The sequence below is a fragment of the Mytilus trossulus genome, chromosome 9 (assembly GCF_036588685.1).
Source record: "Mytilus trossulus isolate FHL-02 chromosome 9, PNRI_Mtr1.1.1.hap1, whole genome shotgun sequence".
In the NCBI taxonomy this organism is placed as follows: Eukaryota; Metazoa; Mollusca; class Bivalvia; order Mytilida; family Mytilidae; genus Mytilus; species Mytilus trossulus.
The window spans coordinates 65,613,942-65,622,739 of NC_086381.1; positions in this window are offsets into that span (position 1 = coordinate 65,613,942).

Genomic DNA, 8,798 nt, shown 5'->3' on the forward strand with positions numbered 1-8,798 from the left:
AAAACTTAGTTTACTGTTACAACAAACAATTTGTGTAAATATTCTATAGTGTCCTTGTTTATATCCATATGATATAACAATGACATTTTTTTTTGTATGATGCTTCTTTATTTTCTACGAAAGCAAATGGTCCTTAAAATCCTCGACGCTGTTTTAATTTTCTAAAATACAAAATGTATCAAACTTAACAATATGTCTGGGTGCTTCCTAGCTTTAAAATTTTCTAGTTGCCAGGTTCTACTAACATATTTATGTCGGGCCTTGAAGTAACTTCTTAAAAGGGGGATCAGCAACCTTGACAGGAATACACAAAAGAAATATATAAAAAAATCAATGAACACATCAAACCCAGAAAAAAACAAGTAATGAAACTGGACAATCAGATAAAAAAGAAAGAAAAAAAAACAAAAACAAGCAACCAAATTAGACTTTGTTAGATACAGAGCAATGTGTTTTTTGAAACCAAACTTTGTGGATTTACGATTGATTTATTGCATCATCATTCATGATGATTTATTTCACTGATTGGTGTTAAACGTCACTATCAACACTTCAGTGCTATCTTGTAAACAAGGACACTATAGAATATTTACACAAATTATATGTTTTTCTATTATTACTTGATGATGGTTTGTCTTTACATAATATGGTTTTGACATTAAGTAATGACATAGCCACATTAAATAATGGTGAAACCACATTGAGTAATGATAGAACCATATTAAGTAATGACAAAACTATATCAATTTAATACGAAACCATATAATGTAATATCGAAATATCATTATGTAATGACTATTCCATATTGAGTTATAACAAAACATCATTACGTAATGTCAAAACCATATTATGTAAAGACAAACTATCATTAAGCCATTCTTATGGAACGCCACAGTTGTCTTATGTGGAATTCTGATATTACGTTATCTGTTGTTCTATTATTACTTGATGATAGTTTGTCTTTACATAGTATTGTTTTGACATTAAGTAATGACATAACCACATTAAATAATGGTGAAACCACATTGAGTAATGATAGAACCATATTAAGTAATGACAAAACTATATCAATTTAATACGAAGCCATATCATGTAATATCGAATTATCATTATGTAATGACTATTCCATATTAGTTATAACAAAACATCATTACGTAATGTCAAAACCATATTATGTAAAGAAAAACTATCATTAAGCAATACTAGAACAACATAACGTAATATCAGAGTTCCACATAAGACAGCTGTGGCGCTTTAATTGGCCCAATATCGAAGGCTAGTATGTGAAAAGGTATTATTATCATGCTCCTATAATAATATTTGGTACAAACCTTTATTATGTACTACTTTTGGATTAATTATATAGATTAGATGTTTTTCAAAACCCTACTTCCTGTATAATCCAACATGGCGGACATTGTACTAAAATAAGCTTATTTTTTAGGGAGGGTGATTGAATGTGTTTTGACGTATTGCTACTATCATTAAATTGTGCAGGAACCTTTCTTTGATGCTGCTAATGGATGCAATGTATAAGACATATGTCTTTAAAACTCTTACTTCCGGTAATATTAAAAATAGTGGACATAAAAATATCATTATTTTATTTTGATATTCAACTTTTTTTCAAAATGTAAAGACACTGTTTTTTTTGTGTGCTGGTCATTAAACTTTTGGCTTTAAGTTATCCTCTAAACCACTTATTCTATTCTTTAGTTAATGTTTAAATACAAAGTTAACACTTCCGGTAAATAATACCAATATGGCGTAAATGTCAAAGATGAGTCCTCAGTCCATATCTTCGATGTGGAGTTTTGAATAGTTTGATTAAAATAAAATAAAATCACTAAAATTCTAAAACATCTTTTAAGTTACTGATTTTTGGCCGCAAATTCATGTATATTCACAATCGGAGAACTGATTTTCCTCATTTACAAAGAACTTGTTCTTGTTTCTTACATCAATAATGTACAAGCTCCTGATAAGGTGAAGAGGCCTCACAAAGAGTTGTCCAAAAGGGTTCCAATGGATCATATTTTTCCCTTCGCTATTCATAAGCGTCTGGACTAGTAAGCATATGCACCATTTCCAAGCCTGTTACTCATCCACACCCACCATGGTATATTGCACGTTTTACATGCTGAAAAAAAACTAGACCGAGTCGTTAAAATAGCCTCATAAGCGTCTGGACTAGTTAGCAGTGGAAAAAAATCCAAGCTTTTTACTCATCCACACCCGCCATTGTATATTGCACGTTGTACATGCTGACTAGACCGAATCGTTCAAATAGCATCAATAAGTCTTTCCTCTTCCACAAACATGTGTTCTTGCTTCCTAAACCCAATCTGATAAGTTTGTTCGATCTTACTACAAACCACGTATCGTTTTATCCATGACATTATCAAGTCCATATCTGGTGATGTTGGCTGATCAATCATCATTCTAAATCATAAAGTCACATCTTCAGACGCCACACATGTCAACAACGAAGTTCCCTTTCAAGTAAACGTGCATTTGAAAGGTCATGGTTAGATATATATCTAAAGCTGTTCCCGCTTCCAAATGCTAGCCAAAGTTCGTCTGCCCCTATGTCACGGAATAACGAAACAGCAATGACAGCAAAATCAGTATCGACTGTTCGAGTCATGACTCAGTTAAGTCAATGTATCACTGCATCATACACATGTATCTTTAATCTAGCATAAGCCTCTTCGTGTACGCATGGGGATAAACTTAAAACACCATCATGTGGTGGATAACACCGAACATCCTGAGTATTTGTTGCTACAATTACCTTTTCCTCAAAATCTATTGAGCAAGCTCTTGTGAATAAAAACTAAAAAGTTCTTTCTTAATATCGTCATCCCTCAGAAAACTTTGCCAACTTGAGAAATTTGTTTTGACCCTAAATTCTTCTATGTATTCCCTTTCCCCTAAATGTAGCTCTTGTTTCTTGTAGCAACCTTCAAACAATCGGTATTGTCTATGTACCCATCCAAGACTACTTCCACTGTTGTTAAAGTTTTAAGGTGTTTCATATAACGAGTATGCTGATAGGGTGTTATGCCCTTACCTTAAAAAAACCGTGAAACTGTTACAAGAGTTGATGAAGTCTTGGATGCATACGGTAGTTGTAGCAACACATGTTCAGGATATTCTATCTTAACCACCACGTGATGTATTTCAAGTTAAGCACCATATTCACATTAAAAGGCTGACACTATAATCATGTGGCATGTGTCTGATGCAGTGAAACACGAACTGAAACGTGTCATTATTCGAACAGTCGTTACTAATGATGCTGTCATTACTGTTTCGCTATTCCGTGACATAGGGGTAGACGAACTTTGGATTGTGTTTAGGAGGGGGGAAAGCTTTGGATAAATATCTATCAATGACCTTTCAAATGCACTAGCGATGAATGATCACAAACACATATTGTGATCCATGTATTTACCGGTTGTGATACGATTTTCTGTTTGCTTGAAAGGGAGAAAAAGACTGCTTGGGAGACATTGGTGGCATTTGAAGATGTGACTTTAACATAAAGAATGATAATTGATCCGCCTAAATCACCGGTGTTTACTGTAAGATCGCACAAACTTATCACATGGGGTTAGCATGGTTAACAAAGTAAGAAATAACTATTTACGCAAATGGGAAGGCTAATTGAGGCTATTCCCTCAACTTAGTCTAGTCTTTTCAAGCATGCAAAACGTACAATAAACTAAGACACGTGTTTAGGGTACGAGCTTGAAATTGGCTCATATGCTACCCAGTCCAGGCGCTAATGGATGTCGAAGGGACAAAATGTATCACTTTTAAAACTCTTTCTGAGGCCTCATTATATGGTCAGAAGCTTGCACATTGTGGATGTAAGAAAGGTTGCCGCGGTTGTAATTAATGTGGAAAATCAAGTCTCCCGTGCCCTGTGCATGTGGCGGTGACTGGGAATTAACATGTTTTTTTGGCCAAATAGTGGTAATTTTTAAAATGTTTTAGTACTTATGTGATTCTATTTTGTTTATAGCAAATCTATCCAAAACTCTACATCAAAGATATGAATTAAGGACTCATCTTTTGACATTTGCGCCATATCTTTTTTTACCGGAAGTGTTAACTTTGTATTTACATATCAAATACAGAACATGATTAGTGGTTTAGAGGATAACTTAAGGCCAAAAATTTAATGACCACCACCAAAAAACACACTTTCTTTACATTTTGAAAACAAGTTGAATATCAAAACAAAAAAATTATGTTTCTATATCCGCCATTTTTAATATTAGCGGAAGTAAAACATATGTCTTATACATTGTATCCATTAGAAGCATCAACGAAAGGTTCCTGTACAATTTAATGAATGTAGCAATACGTCAAAACAAATTTCAACATGTTCAATCACCCTCCCTAAAAATAGGCTTATTTTAGTACAATGTCCGCCATGTTGGATTTTACCGGAAGTAGGGTTTTGAAAGACATCTAATCTATACAATATATCCACAAGTAGTACATAACAGAGGTTTGTACCAAATATTATTATAGCAGCATGATAAAAACACCTATTTATACTCTAGCCTCTGATACAGGGCTGATTTAAATATGATGTCCGCTATTTGGAGTTTACCGCAAATGCCTCCCTAACTGAAATAAAAGAGTAATATTTGAGGAAGGTATATGCCAAATGTCATGCTTGTAGCAGGATATGCACAATTTTTTCAGAAAGCTGCTATAAATTAAAATCACAAAATTACTGAACTTAGAGGAAAATCAATACGGAAAGTCCATAATCACATGGCAAAATCAAATAACAAAACGCATCAAAAACGAACGGACAAGAACTGTCATATTCCTGACATTGTTCTATTATAAATTTGAAAATAGTTTGAACGACTTACGACAAAATTATTTTACTCGCGTAGTGGTATTAACCATATATGTTAATTCTTAAAAATCTTAAGAACTTCAGTATAATTTTATATCTAGATCTGTTTCTGAAATTAACTCTAACATAACTTTTGATTTTTAACCCTGTATACCACCATTCCCCATGTGAAATTATGATTTTTTTATTAAAATGCTTTTATGAAAATGTTGTGATGTTTACATTTTCTGACGTCAAACACGCGAGGCAATGAATGTGGTTTTTAAATTTGACAATAGGCTTTTTTGTTAAATTTTTGTTTGTTTTGGGATTGTGAAACAGTGATGACTGCTGTACCCCTATTTTGACCATTTTACCTTTTATGTCTGTTTTGTTCACGCATCGTTGTAAATATATCGGAATTTTATGCGACTATCATACAAGTGAGAGGTTTAGCGCTATGAGAGTTGGTTCAATCCACAATTTACTTCATTTGAAAATGTCTATACCAAGTCAGGACATATATGACAGTTGTTGTCCATTCGTTTGATGTGTTTTATCATTGGATTTTGCCATTTGAATAGGGACTTTCCGTTTTGAATTTCCTCGGAGTTCAGTATTTTTGTGATTTTTACTTTTTATCAATCGGCTAGCTGGACGTATAGTACAAGCTGGGACTTTTTTCCGGCAATTTTAATGCGCATGTCACATTAATACTATAGTATAATGTTCATACATGCGCGAAATATTATCTTCAGTAGCACCAGGTGTAGTTAGTTTCAACGATATATCCAATGAAGTTAAAGCTTAATCTCGGAGACCGAATGCTGATGTAAAAAGGTGATAAATGAAGTTATCAGTGAGACCAGCTTCGACCGAAACGTTTGAGTTCTTGAAAATCTCAAATAACAATTGGATAAAAAATTAAACAAAACAAAAAATCAAATGGGCACATGTTTCGGATAAATTTGATTTAATGTTCATATATAGAGTGTGGTAAAAAAAAATGTGTATATTTGCGTGAAATTTACTTTGAATCAATATAAAAAGATGTGGTATCCAGAGACCAAATGGTATCCTAATAGAAGTTAGCAGGTATAAGTCACCAATGTCCAAAACCCATACCTTATTGTCAGCTGTAAACATGGTTAAAGGCCCGAATTGACAAAAATCAATTCAAACGAAATAACTAACTGTCTGATTTATGTACAAAACAATGAACGAAAAACAAATTATGAAATATAGCAACAAATGACATCCACTGACCTACGGCTGCTGACTTGAGATAGGCACTAAATATATCAGAGGTGAAGATAAGTTCGGTGCAAAATGCTGGGCGGTGTTGTAATAGAAATTAGGGAAAAGGGTATAGATTCCAGTGACAGTTGCGGAGGAACACAGGTACTTGCCTCAGAGAAAAAACATTCCTTGTGTGTTATATTAGATTTATATGCGACAAAAATTCTGAGACAAGTGCCTGTTGGGAGGAAGCATGGAATCATATTAATTATACATTTTAAGATGATTTCTAGGCACTTTATGTATATAGAAATATTAAAGTAAGGAAGTAAGTAAATTATTTATTATAGCGACAGTTTAATTAAATACAAATATTTACAACAATCTAATTGAAATATATTTCTTTGATTACGTTATACACGTGCGCGTCAGTTAATACTCGGAACCCGTGGTGAGGCGAGTTTATATGGATCAGAATTTTAATCAGAGTTTCATTCGTCACAAATCGGCCGATTACGTACATTCAAATAACCTCGCCCGTAATACGTAGATTTCCATTCGATAGAAGGAGAGTAGCGGATTTACCCGAGTGCTGTTACAACCCCGGAATAGAGGTTACGTCGATCAGACAGCTACGCAACGACACAAATAACAAAAAATACATTGTGTTTACATAATATGCAAGGGCAAAACAGGAGTTTGTGATTTCGAGAGAGACAAAAAGAAAATACCTGTACCAAGTCAGGAATATGACAGTTCTTTTACTTTTGTTTTCGATGTTGTTTGTCGTTTGAGTTAGCCATGTGATTAGGGACTTTCTGATTTGATTTTCCTCTGAGTTCAGTATTTTTGTGATTTGACTTTTTTATAGTAGCAAATAGAACTAGAGTTTTAGAAGATCAAATGAAATGAAGAAAGTGGTTTATATGATTAGATAGAGCAGTGTAAAGACTTTTAGCTGAAGACTGAAACAGACAACATATTGTACAATTTAACCTTTTTGACTTTTTCAAAATACTATTATAATGTCTGGTTTTGTAAAATAAGATAATGTATTGGGTGTAATATCGAGAAGCTTCGGTTAGTACTTTGAGGATGAGATGGGGCCGGGAGATGGGGGGGGGGGGGGGGGGGGCGGCGGGAGGGTCTGAGGTTAAAACTCCAAACTCCTAACCCCATCTGTCAAATTTTTATTATCACTAGAAACTGGACAAAAACAGACTCAATTCCCGCAAGTGCTGAATCTGTGTTAATTTCCTAAAGGGTATATGCTTTTCCCGGACAAAAACATGCATCATTTGAATTACATGTCCGATATCGTCTTGTTTTAAATTCATCCCTTAATTTTCATCTCAGTTGCATCTACTCTTCTATTCATATATTTTCTGCAGTTGAATGTCCTCTTCAAAGCATCTCTGAGTTTTTCACTCATGACTATATAGATAAGAAAGTTAGAAGCACAGCCCAGCCAATGATTATTGAAAGTTTTAAAATTTCAATGAGAATTTTTAAATGTTCCAAGTTTATTTCGATACGTCCCCAGATAATATTGAGTAAATAGTTCATTAGTTCATTGTACGGTGACGAAACAAGTAGTTTAGAAGATATTCTAAATATGTCATTTTTAAAACATTGGATTATATTTTTAAATGTTGTGTTACTACTTGACGTTATGCAATAAAAAAATACAGCATCATCATCAATATACTGTTTGGACGCTTTTATCTGTTCCTTTGGAATAAAAGTGTTAATACGGATAAGATCGTCCTTTATATGTTCAGAATAGCTTTGTTGAAATAGATCTTTATGCATCCAAAAATCTAAAGGTCGATCATATCTTTCCGTAATATTTTCCATTCTAGCAAAAAATGTTTCTGATATATTAACAAAATACGTTTTATTATGTAATGGTAGTTCCTGAAAATCGGAGGCGCAGGGCCTAAAACATGCAGACAATCTGGGATTAGCCTCCATCGTCAGTTTCTGTAAGGCAACATTCTTCATGTCGAAATTATATCTATAGGTACTGAAAAGTATTGAGTTGACATAAAGCCTTGGGACTTCCGTGATACAAAAGACCGTCAGCACGCACATAATCAATATACAAGATTTTTTTTCAGCTCTGGATGCTGCAGCATGTCCACGGACAATTTTCCGTCGGCACAATATACGTATGATATAGAACGTTGATATAAGCATTGCTACTACTGCCATAATCAAGATAATGGAATATATGATCGGATAATATGCTAGAATATACTTCTGAATGGCAAGATGTGATTCGGAGACTAAACATACATCTCCTTCCTTACCACGACTGAAACTAATTACGAATAGTCTGGGCACGTTTACGGCAAGAGTAAGCAAAAAAAACGAACAGCAAACAATGAAAGATTTTCGTTCATTGACCTGAATTTTTCTCCATATTGGACATGCCACAGCGAGGAGTTTCTGTAACCCAAGAAACGCTGTTAACAGTATAGACGCAAGGTGGAATGTGTCTCCTAGGTTTGATAGACAGTTATGTATTAAGCAGTACGGAAACCTTAATCCAACTAGCCTTTCAAATTCTCTAATGTAGTAGGTATCGCGTATGTCATCGATACATCGATACTATAAGTAACATTGTGTATTACTTCATAATGTAAATTAAAAAAAGGTTCAAATCCATAGGTACAAAACGCAGTGAGTCCAT